Here is a 17,172-nt window from a genome sequence, read left to right as displayed (position 1 = left end):
CAACCAATGCATCCACTATTTCCATGGCTACCTCTTTTAGTACTCTGGGATGCAGATTATCAGGCCTTGGGGATTTATCGGCTTTCAGTCCCATTAATTTCTCCAGCACTATTTTTTTACTAATACTAATTCCCTTTAGTTCCTCCTTCTCACTAGATCCTTGGTTCCCTAGCATTTCATGGAAGTTATTTGTGTCCTCTTCCGTGAAGACAGCACCAAAGTATTTGTTTAATTGCTCAGCCATTTCCTTGTTCCCCATTATAAATTCTCCTGTTTCTGACTGTAAGGGACCTACATTTGTTTTCACTAATCTTTTTCTTTTTACATACTTGTAGAAGCTTTTACAGTCCGATTTTATGTTCCTTGCGAGTTTACTTTCATACTCTATTTTTCCCCTCTTAATCAATCTTGTAGTGTATGTGCCTTTAAGAGCCCCATATGTGCTGTAATGCCGGTAATGGCCACTCGGGCTATATAAGCCTGTTTATTGTGTTATATCCGTTAGAACCCCCCCCAGACTTTGCTTAGTAAACACCTATGAACCAACTCCTGTCTTCAGTGTCTCTATCAACACATGGATACTACAGTGGCGACGAAGTGGAAACGGACTTACCTGCAATTCGGCAGCACCTCAAGGACATCGATTCCTCGGGCGTCCAGAAGACTCAAGAAAGTGAAAGAAGCTGTGGTTTCACCAGCTGGCCAAGCTGGTAGCAGGTACTGCGCTAATCCTTCCTGGGCGTCAGGCTGGGGCTCCAGCGGCTGGCTCTACAGCTGGGACAAGCAGCGAAATCGGAGGCAAGCAATAACAGACGGGGAGGGAGCACTCGGGAGACGGCCGGCGCTGCAAGCAGGTCGGCGTTCAGACCTAGAGAGAAAGTCCGGCGGGAACGAGTCTCCAACTGTAAATAAAAAAAGAAAAAAAAAGAACGGAAACCGCGGGAAACAGCGTTGTCATCGGCAGCAGCGGCGGGAAAGCGCGGGAAGTGCCATATCTTTTCTAAGATGCCGAAGTCTGGCAATATTGATGCTTTTGATAGCGAAATAGAGGATTGGACCACATATGTGGAAAGAGTAGAGGTATATTGCACTGCAAATGGAATAGAAGATGAAAAAAAAGCTTCAGTACTGCTGAATCTAATGGGCGCAAAGGCATACGGGCTGTTACGAAATTTAATCACTCCAGCCAAACCAAAGGACAAGAATTTTAAAGAAATTGTTGATACCCTGCAGGAGCACTTAAACCCAACACCGCTGCTGATAGCGGAACGATTCAAATTCTTCAAGAGAAATCAACACAAGAATGAAAGTAACGCTGATTACCTCACCGAATTAAGAAAGCTATCAAAATACTGCCAATTCGGGGCAGGACTAGCAGATTATCTTCGAGACAAATTCGTCTGCGGTCTCTTAAGTGAAGGAACACAAAAAAGGCTGCTTTCTGAAAAAGATTTAACACTGGACAAGGCTTTCAGTATGGCTGTATCATATGAAGCAGCAGCAAGAGGAGCTGCAGAGATACAACAAAAGACACAGGACTTCGGCACCCATGAAATGACGCAGGGTTTCGAAAGATGTTATCGCTGCGGCAGATCCACCCATAACCAGAGGGACTGCTGGTTCAAGGACAAAGCATGCAGGCAATGCGGAAAGATTGGACACATTGCACGGGTATGCCGATCTGGACAAAATAAATCCACAGACAGGAAAAAAAAAATCAATAAAGAAAAGTACAGAAAGGTACAAATGATGACGAACAGTAGCTCCGAAGACCAGAAGAGTGATAGCGACTCCGAAAACAAGAGACTAAGCTGTCTCAAATTACATAATGTACTTGCCAAAGACGATTACCAAACCATTTGGGTTACCCTCACGATAGCAGGGTCCCCAGTTAAAATGGAGCTCGATACAGGATCAGCTCTAACCGTAATAAATCGACGGGGTTACGAGAGGCTATTTCCGCATATACCTTTAAAAGACACATCCATTATCTTAAAAACATATACGGGGCAGAAAGTATACCCCAAAGGAAAAATAAGGGTGCCTGTTGTATACAACGGCAAAGAAATACAAAAGTTGTATTTATACATTCTACAAGATGGTGGTCCACCGTTGTTGGGACGTGAATGGATCAGAAAGATACGTTTAGACTGGCACTCCATTCAGGCACTGACGGTGACCAGTAAGAAAAAAAACGATGATGACATCATACCTGAACGATTAAAAGACATCTTGGCCAACGCCAAAGAAGTGTTTCAAGAGAAACTAGGAACCTTGAAAGGCATCACCGCCTCAATAAAAGTGGAAGATGCAGCAATTCCCAAGTTTTTTAAGGCAAGACCGGTGCCATACGCAATTCGTCCAGCAGTCGAGGCAGAGCTGGAGAATTTGGAAAAGACAGGCGTATTATCCAAAATAGATTGGAGCGAGTGGACAACACCCATCATTCCAGTCATGAAGAAAGCATTGAATAATGATAAATCTGAAGAACAGAGAAAAATTCGCATCTGTGGAGACTTCAAGGTGACTATAAACCCAGTCCTTCACACGGTACAGTAGAAGATATTTTCGCCTCACTATCCGGAGGGAAACGTTTCACCAAAATTGACTTGGCACAGGCATATCTACAGATGGAGGTTGAAGAGGCCTCTAAAAAATATCTCACGATAAATACACACAAAGATCTATACCAGTACAATCGACTAGTTTTCGGAGTAGCATCCGCTCCAGCTATCTGGCAAAGAGCTATGGAGCAAGTCCTCCAAGGGATTCCGGGTACTCAATGCTACCTAGATGACGTCCTTGTAACAGGAGAAAACAACAACGAGCACCTTGCCAATTTGGAGCAGGTGCTCACTAGGCTGAGAGAACGGGGCCTACGAGCAAATCGCCCCAAGTGCGAATTTTTCCAAAATCAAATATCATATTGTGGCCACATAATTAATAAGGAAGGGTTGCATAAGTCACCTGAAAAAATTGAAGCGGTCATAAAAGCCCCAGCACCTGAAAATGTTTCACAATTAAGGTCGTTCCTGGGATTAATAAATTACTATCATAAATTTTTACCGAACTTATCAACTCTTCTACACCCTCTTAATGAACTGCTACAAACAGGAGTAATTTGGAAATGGAACGAAGACTGTAAACGTGCCTTCCATAAATGCAAAGACTTAATCACATCCGAAGAAGTTTTGGTTCATTACAACCCATCGCTGCCAATCAGACTGGCGTGCGATGCATCCCCTTACGGCATAGGAGCAGTATTATCGCATAAATTCCCTAATGGCTCGGAACGGCCGATAGCTTTTGCGTCACGCTCATTGAACTCAGCTGAGCGTAACTATGCCCAAATCGACAGGGAAGCACTCAGCCTGGTATGGGGAGTGAAGAGATTCAACCATTACCTACACGGACAAAAATTTACCTTGTTGACTGACCATCAACCCCTCATCTCCATATTCAACCCTAAAAAGGGTGTTCCCATTATGACAGCGCAAAGGCTACAGAGGTGGTCCCTTTATCTAGGGGCACACCAATACAACATAGAATACAAAGGATCAAAACAGCATGGGAATGCTGACGGTTTATCGCGCCTACCATTGCCAACGGTAGAAGAGGCACCTACAGTAGACCCAGTGGAGATGTTCCACTCTACCATAGTGGAATGTCTACCAGTAACAAATTCTGCCATTGAAAGGGAGACGAGAAATGACCCGACTCTCTCACGGGTCTACGATTTCACAGTGAAGGGATGGCCAGCACATGGCGAACCACTGTTGCCAGCATTCTCGCAAAGAAGAGAACAGCTGCCAGTGTGCCGAGGAACCTTGATGTGTGGATCCAGAGTGGTGATTCCACCCAAACTCCAGGATAAAGTGCTAAAGGAGCTTCACGAGGGGCATCTGGGTGGAGTGAAAATGAAGATCCTAGCCAGTGCATTTGTATGGTGGCCAGGTATCGATGGAGACATCGAAGAAATGACCAAGAGCTGCCTAGGATGCCAGAAGGTCCAAAACGCTCCACCACAAGCCCCTCTACATCCATGGGAGTGGCCCTCATCTCCCTGGCAAAGGGTACACATCGACTTTGCTGGTCCATTTATGGACTCAATGTTCTTAATCGCGGTTGATGCACACTCCAAGTGGCCGGAGGTAATAAAGATGTCCTCCACCACCATGGAAAAAACCATCACAGTATTAAGGACCATATTTGCCAGGAATGGGCTGCCAGAACAGATCTGTTCTGATAATGGACCACAATTTGTGTCCGAAGAATTCAGGAAGTTCTTAAAAAACAATGGGGTTAAGCACTACACGTCCGCCCCATACCATCCCGCCACCAATGGATTGGCTGAAAGGTTTGTCCAGACCTTCAAGAAGGCCATAAAGGCCATGGGTAATGAAGACATAAAACTTCAGCACAAGGTGGATAACTTTTTATTCGCATACAGGAATGCAACACATATGGTTACCAACCAAACTCCCGCCATGATGTTCTTCAATAGAAACCTAAGATGCCGGCTGGATTTGGTCAAGCCCAACATCAGAAGGGACGTGGAGAACCGGCAGTTTCAAGGCATGAATGAAAGGCCAACTAGAACCTTCCAGATAGGTCAACAAGTTTTGGCCCGGGACTACCGTACCGGGAAATGGCAGCCTGGAACTATCTGCACACGACTAGGACCACTGATGTATACCGGGGACATCGGAGAAAGCATAATGAGGCGCCATGCTGACCAAATCATAGAGTCAGCCGGAAAGGGACAACCTACACCACAACTCTATACGCCTAACGATGAAGTAGAGATACCCATATCTACCTCCGATCCGGTGATACTGGAACCCGATGAACCCGACACTGGCATTCAAGCCGAATCAGCCTTGCCAAAAGAACCTACTACACCGCCAGAAACTACTACACCACCGAGGCGTTATCCGGACCGAGTCAGGAAGCCTCCTGAGAGACTGACGTATAATTAATTAACTACAGCAATGTGTATATTATTTTTCTTATAACATGTAATTAATAATTACTTAAAATATGATGTACTGGTTAGCTAAAAGGGGAGGAATTGTAGTGTATGTGCCTTTAAGAACCCCATATGTGCTGTAATGCCGGTAATGGCCACTCGGGCTATATAAGCCTGTGTATTGTGTTATATCCGTTAGAACCCCCCCCAGACTTTGCTTAGTAAACACCTATGAACCAACTCCTGTCTTCAGTGTCTCTATCAACACACGGATACTACAAATCTCTTGGTCCTTTTTTGCTGAATTCTAAACTGCTACCAATCCTCAGGCTTGCTACTTTTCTCGCAACTTTATATGACTCCTCTTTGGATCTAATACTATCCTTAATTTCTTTTGTTAGCCATGGTTGGGCCGCTTTTCCTTTTTTGTTTTTGCGCTAGAAAGGAGTGTATAACTGTTGCAATTCATGCATTAGTTCCTTAAATGTTAGCCATTGCCTATCCACCCTTAAGCCTTTTAATGAAGCTCCCCAATCTATCATAGCCAACTCACTCCTCATACCTTCATAGTTTCCTTTGTTTAGATTTAGGATCCTAGTTTCATATTGGACTACTTCACTTTCCATCTTAATGAAGAATTCCTCATGTTATGGCCCTTCTTCCCTAAAGGACCCACACAACAAGATTATTAATTAACCCCTTCTCATTGCACAATACCCAATCTAGGGTAGCCTGTTTCCTAGTTGGCTCCTCAACGTACTGGTCTAAAAAATAATCTCGTACACACTCCAGGAATTCATCATCCACGATATTATTGCTAATTTGGTTTGGCCAGCCTATATATAGATTAAAATCACCCATGATTACTGTAGTACCTTGTCACATGCATCTCTAATTTCCTGTTTGATGCCATTCCCTATATTACCACTACTGTTTGGAGGCCTATAGACAACTCCCACCAATGTTTTCTGTCCCTTTGTGCTTCTTAGCTCCTCCCAGACTGATTCTACATCTTGATTTTCTGAGCCAATATCCTTTCTCACTATAGCGCTGATTTCATCCTTTACTAACAACGCCACCCCACCTCCTTTTCCTTTTTGCCTGTTCTTCTTAAATATCGAATATCCTTGGATTTTCAGCTCCCAGCCTTGATCAGCCATGTCTCTGTAATCGCAATTATATTGTATCCGTTTACATCTATTTGCGCTGTTAATTCATCTACCTTATTACGAATGCTTCGTGTATTCAGATGTAGTGCCATTAGATTTGTCTTTTTAACATTTTTAGACATCTTAACGCTTTTTTTGTACTATGGCCCTATTTGTCTAATCACCATTTTTCTTACCTGGACCCTATTTGTTAGTGCACTCCTTTGTTTGTACGCTCTGTCCCTTCCTGACACAATCTGGTTATCCTTACCCCAATCACTTTCCTGCACTGCTTCCTTGTCTTTTCTCTTTAACATTCTAGATTTCTCTCCACTGTGACCCCTTCCCCCCAACTTATTAGTAATACTTACTGGAGGCGACCACATCTAACGTAATAGGGGGCATGATTAAGAAGTTTGCAGATGATGCAAAAATTGGCCATGTGTTTGATAGTGAGGAAGAAAGCTGTAGGAAGATATCAATGGACTGGTCAGGTGGGCAGCAAAGTGACCAATGGAATTCAATCCGGAGAAGTGTGAGGTAATGCATTTGGGGAGGGCTAACAAGGCAAGGGAATACACAATAAATGGTAGGATACTGAGAAGCGTAGAGGAACAGAGGTGTGTCGTAGAATCATAGAGTCATAGAGTTATACAGCACAGAAAGAGGCCCTTCAGCCCACCGCGTCCGCGCCGGCCATCAGGCCCTGTCTAATCGAATCCCATTTTCCAGCATTTGGTCCGTAGCCTTGTATGCTATGGCCTTTCAAGTGCTCATCCAAATGCTTCTTGAATGTTGTGAGGGTTCCTGCCTCTACTACCCTTTCAGGCAGTGAGTTCCAGATTCCAACCACCCTTTGGGTGAAAAAGTTTTTCCTCAAATCCCCTCTAAACCTCCTGCCCCTTACCTTGAACCTATGCCCCTTTGTTATTGACCCCTCTACTAAGGGGAAAAGTTTCTTTCTATCTACCCTATCTATGCCCTTCATAATTTTGTACACCTCAATCAGGTCCCCCCTCAGCCTTCTCTGCTCCAAGGAAAACAACCCCAGCCTGTCCAGTCTTTCTTCATAGCTGAAGCGCTCCAGCCCAGGTAACATCCTGGTAAATCTCCTCTGCAACCTCTCCAAAGCAATCACATCCTTCCTATAGTGTGGCGACCAGAATTGCACACAGTACTCCAGCTGTGGCCTTACCAGCGTTTTGTACAACTCCATCATAACCTCTCTGCTCTTATATTCTATGCCTCGGCTAATGAAGGCAAGTATCCCATATGCCTTTTTAACCACCTTATCCACCTGTTCTGCTGCCTTCAGGGATCTATGTACATGCACACCAAGGTCCCTCTGATCCTCTGTCTTTCCTAGGGTCTTACCATTCATTGTGTATTCCCTTGCCTTGTTAGTCCGTCCAAAATGCATCACCTCACACTTTTCAGGGTTAAATTCCATTTGCCACTGTTCCGCCCATCTGACCAACCCATCTATATCGTCCTGTAGCCTGAGGCTTCCCTCCTCGCTATTTACCACCCCACCAGTTTTCGTGTCATCTGCGAACTTACTGATCATACCTTTTACATTCACATCCAAATCATTAATGTAGACCACAAACAGCAAGGGACCCAGCACTGATCCCTGTGGTACCCCACTGGACACAGGCTTCCAGTCACAAAAACAATTTTTCACCATCACCCTCTGCCTTCTGCCACTAAGCCAGTTTTGGATCCAATGTGCCAAGGCACCCTGGATCCCATGGGCTCTTACCTTCCTGACCAGTCTCCTATGTGGGACTTTATCAAAAGCCTTACTGAAATCCATGTAAACCACATCCACTGCACTACCCTCATCCACACACCTAGTCACCCCCTCGAAAAATTCAATCAAATTGGTCAGACATGATCTTCCCTTGACAAAGCCATGCTGGCTATCCCTAATTAATCCTTGCCTCTCCAAGTGGAGACTAATTTTGTCCCTCAGAATTTTTTCCAATAATTTCCCTACCACTGATGTTAGGCTCACTGGCCTGTAATTCCCTGGTTTATCCCTACTACCCTTCTTGAATAATGGTACTACGTTAGCTGTTCTCCAGTCCACTGGCAGATCACCTGTGGCCAGAGAGGCTCTGAAAATTTGTGTCAGAGCCCCTGCAATCTCCTCCTTTGCCTCACATAGTAGCCTGGGATACATCTCGTCCGGGCCTGGGGATTTATCCACTTTTAAGCCTGCTAAAACTGCTAGTACCTCCTCCCTCTCGATGCTAATATGTTCAAGTATATCACAGTCCACCTGCCCAATTTCTATGTCCACATCGTCCTTCTCCATAGTGAACACAGATGCAAAAAATTCATTTAAAACCCACCTACATTTTCTGGCTCTACACACAGCTTGCCACTTTGGTCCCTAATGGGCCCTACTCTTTCCCTAGTTATGCTCTTGCCCTTAATATACTTATAAAACACCTTCGGATTTTCCTTTATTTTGCTCGCCAGTGTTATTTCATGGCCCCTCCTCGCTCTCCTAATTTCTTTTTTAAGTATCCCCCTGCACTTTTTATACTCCTCTAGGGCTTCCTCTGTCTTTAGTCCTTTGTATCTGCCAGAAGCCCCCCTTATTTTCCTAATCCATTCTCGTATATCCCTTGACATCCAAGGTTCCCTGGGCTTGTTGGTCCCACCCTTGACCTTTACGGGAACATGTTGCCATTGTACTCTCTCAATTTCCTTTCTGAAAGACTCCCATTGCTCCGATGTGGATTTTCCTTCAAGTAGCTGCTCCCAGTCCACTTTGGCCAGATCCTGCCTTATCATATTAAAATCGGCCTTCCCCCAATTTAGAACCCTTATTTCCGGGCCGTCTTTGTCTTTTTCCATGACCACCTTAAATCTCACCGAATTATGGTCACTGTCGCCAAAATGCTCTCCTACTGACACTTCCACCACTTGCCCGGCTACATTCCCTAGAATTAGGTCCAGTACCGCCCCCTCTCTTGTAGGACTTTCTACATGCTGGCTCAAAAAGTCTCCTGGATGCACTTTAAGAATTCTGCACCCTCTATGCCTTTTACACTCTTACTATCCCAGTTAATATTGGGGAAGTTGAAATCCCCCACTATTATTACCCTATTATTTGCACACTTCTCTGAGATTTGCCTACATATCTGTTCCTCTATCTCCCCCTGACTGTTTGGGGGCCTATAGTACACTCCCAGCAAAGTGCTTGCCCCCTTTTTGTTTTTAAGTTCTACCCATATGGCCTCATTAGAGGAACCTGTTAATATATCATCCCTCCTTACAGCAGTAATTGACTCCTTAATTAATATTGCGACACCCCCTCCTCTTTTACCCCCCCCCTCTGTCTCGCCTGAAGATTCTATACCCCGGAATATTGAGCTGCCAGTCTTACCCCTCCCTCAACCATGTCTCCGTGATAGCAACAATATCATACTCCCATGTGTTCATCAACAACTTCAGTTCATCCACCTTATTCGCAAGACTCCTTGCATTAGAATAAATGCCTTTCAGCCTTGCCCTACTCCCTTGTGCCATTACATATTTGCTCTGCCTTCCAGTCTGACTTGTTTTTCCTCTATATTTGGCTGTACATCACCCCCTATTATAGCTCCACTCTGTATCCCATCCCCCTGCCAAGTTAGTTTAAACCCCCCCGCATGTCCACAGATCTTGAAGGTAGCAAAACAGGTAGCTAAGTTGGTTAAGAAGGCATATGGGAAACTTTGCATATTCGCCGAGGCATAGAATATAAGAGCAGGAAGGTTATGCTTGAACTGTATAAAAACATTAGTCATGCCACAGCTAGAGTACTGTGTACAGTTCTGGTCACCACATTACAGGAAAGATGTGATTGCACTAGAGAGGGTACAGAGGAGATTTACGAGGATGTTGCCAGGACTGGAGAATTTTCGCTATGAGGAAAGATTGGATAGGCTGGGGTTGTTTTCTTTGGAACAGAGGAGGTTGAGTGGAGACTTGATTGAGGTGTATAAAATTATGAAGGGCCTAGACAAAGTGGATAGGAAGGACCAATTTCCCCTAGCAGAGAGGTCAATAACCAGCGGGCATAGATTTAAAGTAATTGGTAGAAGAATTAGAGGGGAGTTGAGGAGAATTGTTTTCACCCAGAGGGTGATGGGGGTTTGGAACTCACTGCTTGAAAGGGTGCTAGAGGCAGAAATGCTCATCACATTTAAGAAGTACTTGGATATGCATTTGAAGTGCTGTAACTTGCAAGGCTACGGACCAAGAGCTGGAAAGTGAGATTAGGCGGGCTAGCTCTTTTTCGGCCAGCACGGATACAATGGACTGATGGCCTCCTTCTGTGCTATAAATTTCTATGATTCTATGAATTTATCCTGCTGCAACTTACTTTTAAACAGAATCTTGTCTGTATCTTTTGCTTCAAAAGTTTACCTATTCTTTCCTTAAAAGATGCAATGGTCTCTGCCTCAACTATTTCCTATGGCAAAGTATTCCATGGTCCAACAACTCTCTACATAAAGAAATTTCCCCTAACCGCTCTTCTTACTCTCTTAGTGACAATTTTGAATTAATCGCACTGACTCCCCAACCTGGTCACACTATCACAACCCTTCATAATTTAAAAAAAATCTCGACTAAAAGTTAGCCTTCTCTGTTCCAAAAGCAATAAGCCTAATACCTCCTTATAACTTTAGTTTCTATAGTTGCTGGTATCATGCTGGATCAAGTTGGATCTCTATAAGGAGTTGGAAACTATGGTGACTGGGTCAGTGAGTTTGGAGAGAGATTGCAGGCAACTGTTAGCCAGAGATTCAGACTCTTTGACCTGGATAGCAACAGGGGTGGGTTACGTAGGCGGTGGAGTGGAGTTTTAGTCGGGTCTTTTGGCCCTGACAGGTTCCCCGCCCGGGAGTCAGCCTGATTGACAAGCATGGCTTCCAGTCAGGCGGGGAACACTCCAGAGCAGGCTGCAGGACCAAGTAGGTCCGATCCCTGTCCTCGGAGGGGGCATCCTGGGGGGTGTTCAATCCCTGACCCTGGGAGGGGTGTCCGATCACTGACCCCTTGGGGGATGGTGTCTGATCGCAGACCCCAGGGGTCTTTGCTTTGTATGGGGGGAGGAGGAAGCACTCCTGCTCCTCCTGGCCCACAAGCAGTGCTGTGAAGGCACTTATCTTCTCCCTGAATCTCTCCCCGTCTCACTTCTGCTGCCGGGTTTCCTGAGGGCTGCAAACCTGGCCGCCCACAGTAAAACCTGCAAAGCAGGCTAAATTAGAGGCTACCAGCCTCATTAACATATTTTAAATGCCAACCTGCCTCCTGGGAGCGAGTTGGCTGCCTGCCCCTTGTCCTGCCTCCGTAAAACCCGATTTTAACCCCCCCCCCAACCCGCACCCAATCCCATGCGCTCACCCATGTTAAAATTCCTCCCTTTGTGCTAGCACAGAATGCTGTGCTTGCACAGAACAAAGTCTCAGTCTCAAGCAGTGTCATGTGCGCAATAGTACAAAAACATTCATGTTGCCAACAGTATTGTGCCAACACTAGGTTCAAAACTAGTGTCACAAGGTGATCCTGAAAGCAATATTGTTGTAACGTAGGAAATGCGACAGCGAATTTGCTCACAGCAAGGTCTCACAACCAACAATGAGATAATGACCATAGATTTTTTTGTGATGTTGGTCGAGGGATAAATATTAGCCAGGACACCAGGGAGAACTGTACTTGCTCTTCTTCAAAATAGTGCCATGGGATGTTTTACATCTACCTGAGAGGGCAGATGGGACCTCGGTTTAACATCTCATCCGAAATACAGCACTTTCGACAGTGGAGCACTCCCTCAGTATTGCACTGAAGTGTCAGCCTAGATTATCTGCTCATGTCTTTGGATTGGGACTTGAACCCCAATCTTCTGACTCAGAGGCAAGAGTGCTCTCACTGTGCTGAGGCTGACATCTGTATATTCTTGGCAAATTTGCTGTTTCTTTTGCTCTACAGTTCACAGCATAAAACACACCACTGTGGTAATTTTCTGAGTACGCCCTCCACATTAAAATCGATGGACGCTGCACCCAGGATTTTATGATATGTGTTGGCGGTGAGTGAGATTCTCCCTGTTAGATCCGTGTATTTTGATGTTGTGTGTCCTTCAATAACTAGACACTCAGACTGCAGGGAACAATCAACAGGTATTTATTGGATGAGGGTTACTCTAAAACTAAACATACAGATCCCTACTCAGGGTTTATATACAAGTGTGGTCACTGCCGGTACTACAGTGTACAGGAGCTGTAAAAAGTAGTTCTCCCCTTAAAGGTACGTACACTACAATTCCTCCCCTTTTAGATCGACAGTACCATAACATTCATTTAACAATTAACACTTTTAACATGCACATTAACTGAAAATAGTCCATTTATAAATTCAGTCTTTGGGGCGGATTCCTGATCCTTTCTGGATGGCACCTTTCCTGAGTGTCTTGTTCTTGGTGCAGAGGCCCCCTATCGTCAGTTGGTTCATCAGCTTCCAATGCTACTGTTTCTGGGGTAGATGCTACCTGTATGTTGGGTTCATCACCAGGTGCGCGAGACATGGGGTTGACTCGTTCCTGTGATGCTAGGATCTGGTCGACATGGCGTCTCACAATGTTCTCCCCAACATCCACTGTGTACATTAGTGGCCCCTGCCGTGTGCATATCGTCCCTGGTTGCCATTTCTCTGTTCGGTAGTCACGGGCCAAGACTGGTTGCCCTACATTGAAGCTCCTTATCGGCTTCACATTGATGTGCTGGAATTGCTTATTCTCAACATCTCTTCGTACATTTGGTCTGAGCAAATCCAGACGAGATCTCAACCTTCGGTTAAAGAACATCATGGCCGGGGTCTGGTTGGTGACTGCATGTGTCGCGTTTCTGTAGGCTAACAGGAAATTGTCCACCTTATGCTGCAGTGGAATGTCGTCATCGCACATGGCCCTTACTGCTTTCTTGAAGGTTTGTACGAACCTCCCAGCCAATCCATTTGTGGCTGGATGATACGGGGCGGATGTGTAATGCCTTACCCCATTCCTTTTCATGAATCTTCGAAACTCTTCGGACACAAACTGTGGTCCGTTATCAGAGCAAATCTGCTCTGGCAAGCCGTTCCTGGCAAATATGGTCCGTAGGACTGCAATAGTTTTCTCCGTGGTGGTGGACGACATTTTGATCACCTCAGGCCATTTCGAGTGCGCATCCACGGCTATTAGAAACATTGAGCCCATGAATGGACCAGCAAAATCAATATGCACCCGTTGCCATGGAGATGAGGGCCACTCCCATGGGTGTAGAGGGGCATGTGGTGGTGCATTTTGGACCTTCTGGCATCCTGAGCAGCTCTTTGTCAGGTCCTCGATTTGCTGATCAATCCCCGGCCAACACACATAAGCCCTAGCAAGACTTTTCATTTTCACCCCTCCCAGATGGCCTTCGTGAAGCTCATTGAGCACTCTCTCCCTTAACTTGGGTGGAATTACCACTCGGGATCCACACATCAAGGTTCCCTGGCATACTGACAGCTGTTCTCTTCTGGATGAGAATGCTGGCAACAGTGAGTCGCCATGTGTTGGCCATCCCTTCACTGTCAAGTCATATACCCGAGACAGTGTCGGGTCATTTCGGGTCTCCTTCTCTATATCAGCGTTAGTTACTGGCAAGCGTTCAATTATAGTCGAATGAAATATTTCGACAGGGTCCACTGCTGGTGCTTCCTCCGCAGTAGGCAGTGGCAGGCGTGATAGCCCATCAGCGTTTCCATGCTGTTTCGTGCCCTTATACTCGATTTCATATTGGTTCGCCCCTAGAAAAAGGGACCATCTTTGTAGCCGTTGCGCAGTCATCACCGGCACGCCCTTCTTTGGATTAAAGATGGAGACAAGTGGTTGGTGGTCCGTTAGCAAGGTGAACTTCTGCCCGTGCAGATAGTGGTTGAACTTTTTCACTCCTCACACTAGGCTGAGGGCCTCCCTGTCAATCTGGGCGTAGTTACGCTCGGCTGAGGTTAGTGACCGAGACGCAAAGGCTACCGGCCTCTCCGAGCCGTCCGGGAACTTGTGCGACAGCACCGCTCCAATGCCATAGGGTGATGCATCACACGCCAACCGAATTGGTAGTGCTGGGTTGAAATGAGCCAACACCTCTTTTGATGTGATCAATTCTTTGCACTTCTGGAAAGCTCGTTTACATTCGTCATTCCACTTCCATGGTGCCCCCGTTTGCAGTAGGGTGTTCAGTGTGTGTAGTACTGTAGACAAATTAGGCAAGAATTTATGGTAGTAGTTCACCAGCCCGAGGAACGACCTCAGTTGTGACACATTTTCCGGTGCTGGAGCCTTGACTACTGCCTCAATCTTTTCAGGGGACTTATGTAACCCCTCTTCATCAATAACGTGGCCACAATACGAGATCTGCTTCTGGAAAATCTCGCATTTGTGGCAATTTGCTCGGAGCCCATATTCCTTCAATCTAGTGAGCACCTGCTCCAGGTTGGCAAGGTGAGCACCGTCATTTTTGCCGTTGACAAGGATGTCATCCAAATAACACTGGGTCCCTGGAATCCCTTGCAGGACTTGATCCATTGCCCTTTGCCAAATAGCCGGAGCTGATGCTACCCCGAACACCAGCCGATTGTATTGGTAGAGGCCTTTATGAGTGTTGATCGTGAGGTACTGTTTCGAGGCTTCTTCTACCTCCATTTGCAGGTACACCTGGGCCAGATCAATCTTAGTGAAGCGTTTCCCTCCAGATAGCGAGACGAAAATATCTTCAATCTGCAGAAGCGGATATTGTACCGTGTGAAGGACTGGGTTCACTGTCACCTTAAATGTCCCCACAGATGCAAACTTTCTTTGGTTCCCCAGGCGTATTACTCAACGACCTCTTCATTACAGGAATGATGGGTGTGGCCCACTCGCTCCAGTCCACTTTGGACAGTACTCCTGAACGTTCCAAACCTTCCAGCTCTGCTTCGATGGCTGGGCGGATCGCCTTAAAAAACTTTGGGCTTGCATTTTCCTCTATTTTGATCATTGCTGTTATGCCTTTTAGTGTTCCAAGTCCCTCCTGGAACACTTCTTGTGCGTCAGTTAGCATTTTTGACAGTCGTCTAGGTGTGGCGTCGTCATCCTTTTTGGCATCTACAGTCAGTGCTTGTATGGAATGCCAATCTAGCTGTATCTTCCGGATCCATTCACGTCCTAGTAGTGGTGGTCCTCCATCTGGCAATACATATAGGTCAATTTTTGGTGTTTCCTTACCGTTATACACAACGTTCACCCTTATTTTTCCTTTGCGGTAGACTTTTTGCCCCGTGTATGCCTTCAAGACAATCTCTGTATCTCTCAAGGGTATATGTGAGAATTGCCGCTTGTAGTCCCTTCGGTTTATGACTGTTAGGGCTGATCCTGTGTCCAATTCCATTTTCACTTGGACTCCAGCTATCTTGAGCGTGACCCAGATAGTTTGATGATCCTCCGTTTGGATCACCTTATGTAGTTTCAGACAACCCAGCTCCTTGCTTCCGGAGTCTGTATCACTTTTCTGTTCATCTGAACTACTGTCCGTCACCTTATGTACCTTCTTGTACTTCTCCTGTGGAGATTTCTTGCTGCTGGTTTTCTTTCCCGACCTGTAGACTCTTGCTATGTGTCCTACTTTTCCACACTGTCTGCACACTTTGTCCTTAAACCAGCAATCATTATGGTCGTGTGTTGTTCTGCCGCAGCGATAGCACTTCACTGTTCCGTATGACATTTCATTTGTGCCATATTCTTGCGGTCTCCGTTGTATCTCTGCCGCGCCCCATGCTGCTGCTTCGTGTGATACTGCCATGCTGAAAGCCTTGTCCAGTGTAAGATCCTTTTCTGATAGAAGCCGTTTCTGGGTTCCTTCACTTTGAAGCCCACACACAAACTTGCCCCTTAAAGTATCTGCTAGCCCCGTTCCAAACTGACAGTGTTTCGATAGCTTGCGCAGTTCCGTTAAATACTCAGCATTACTTTCATCTTTATGCTGGTTCCTTTTGTGAAACTTAAATCTTTCTGCTATCAGCAGCGGTGCAGGGTTTAAGTGGGTCTGTAGGATTGACACTATGGCCTAGAAATTCAGTTTGGACCCGCCAGCTCGCTTGCGCCCAGAAGTTACCGCTGCGCACGGAGCCACTTGCGCCCACCGGAAATTCAGTTTCAGCGCCCCACGTCGAAGCCGGCCGCTATTCAAGGGTTTCGGCGCCCCCGTTTGGGGCGCTGAAACTGAATATCGGCGCGCTAGGTGCCACAGCGCCACCCGCTGCGGAGCGGCAGGCTGCGGTACTGCAGGCCTTCCTCCCTCTCTTAAGGGGGAGGTGCCTGCAACAGCGAGATCGCCGCTCGCTAGTGCCGGCAAATGAGCCCGGCACCACGGAGAAGTGTCGGGCTCCCGGAAAACAGCCGGCAATGCCGCGGGGGGGGGTGGGTGGAGGAGGCCGGGGAAGGAGGTGCGGGCAGGCGGCCGCCGAAAAAGCGGCCGGCCGCACATCCGCCTTAACTCGCCCCACTAACGCTACAGTACGGCCCCGTTTTCTGATCACTGTTTGTGGCCGCTGCGGAAGAGGCGGCCGCAACTCAATATGGTGGTCGGGCCAGTAGCGGGGCGGTAGCGGGGCACTGCACACACCGATGACGTCGTCGGTGGCGGCGCAGTGCTACTGGCTAACGCCGCCATTACCGCAGCGCTGAATATCGGCGAAAGCTCAGCAAGTGGCGCAAAAGCCCTCTTTGGGCGAAAACTGGGCGCAAAGCCTACTGAATTTCTAGCCCATAGTTTCCAAAATCCTTGTCCACTGGCTTCTCTGGGGTTACTAGGTTTCGCAGTAAGCCATACGTTTTTGCACCCATGGAATTCAACAATACCAGCGCTTTCCTCTCATCTGGCACTTCATTCGCCTTGCAGTACACTTCTATGCGTTCGACATATGTCGTCCAATCTTCGACTTCATTGTCGAACGCTGTGATACTGCCACTCTTCGGCATCCCTGGGTGTGATTAGA

The sequence above is a fragment of the Somniosus microcephalus genome, chromosome 5 (genome assembly GCF_052327205.1).
Source record: "Somniosus microcephalus isolate GS21.2 chromosome 5, FLI_Smic_1.0, whole genome shotgun sequence".
NCBI lineage: Eukaryota > Metazoa > Chordata > Chondrichthyes > Squaliformes > Somniosidae > Somniosus > Somniosus microcephalus.
This window is presented reverse-complemented; position numbering follows the sequence as displayed.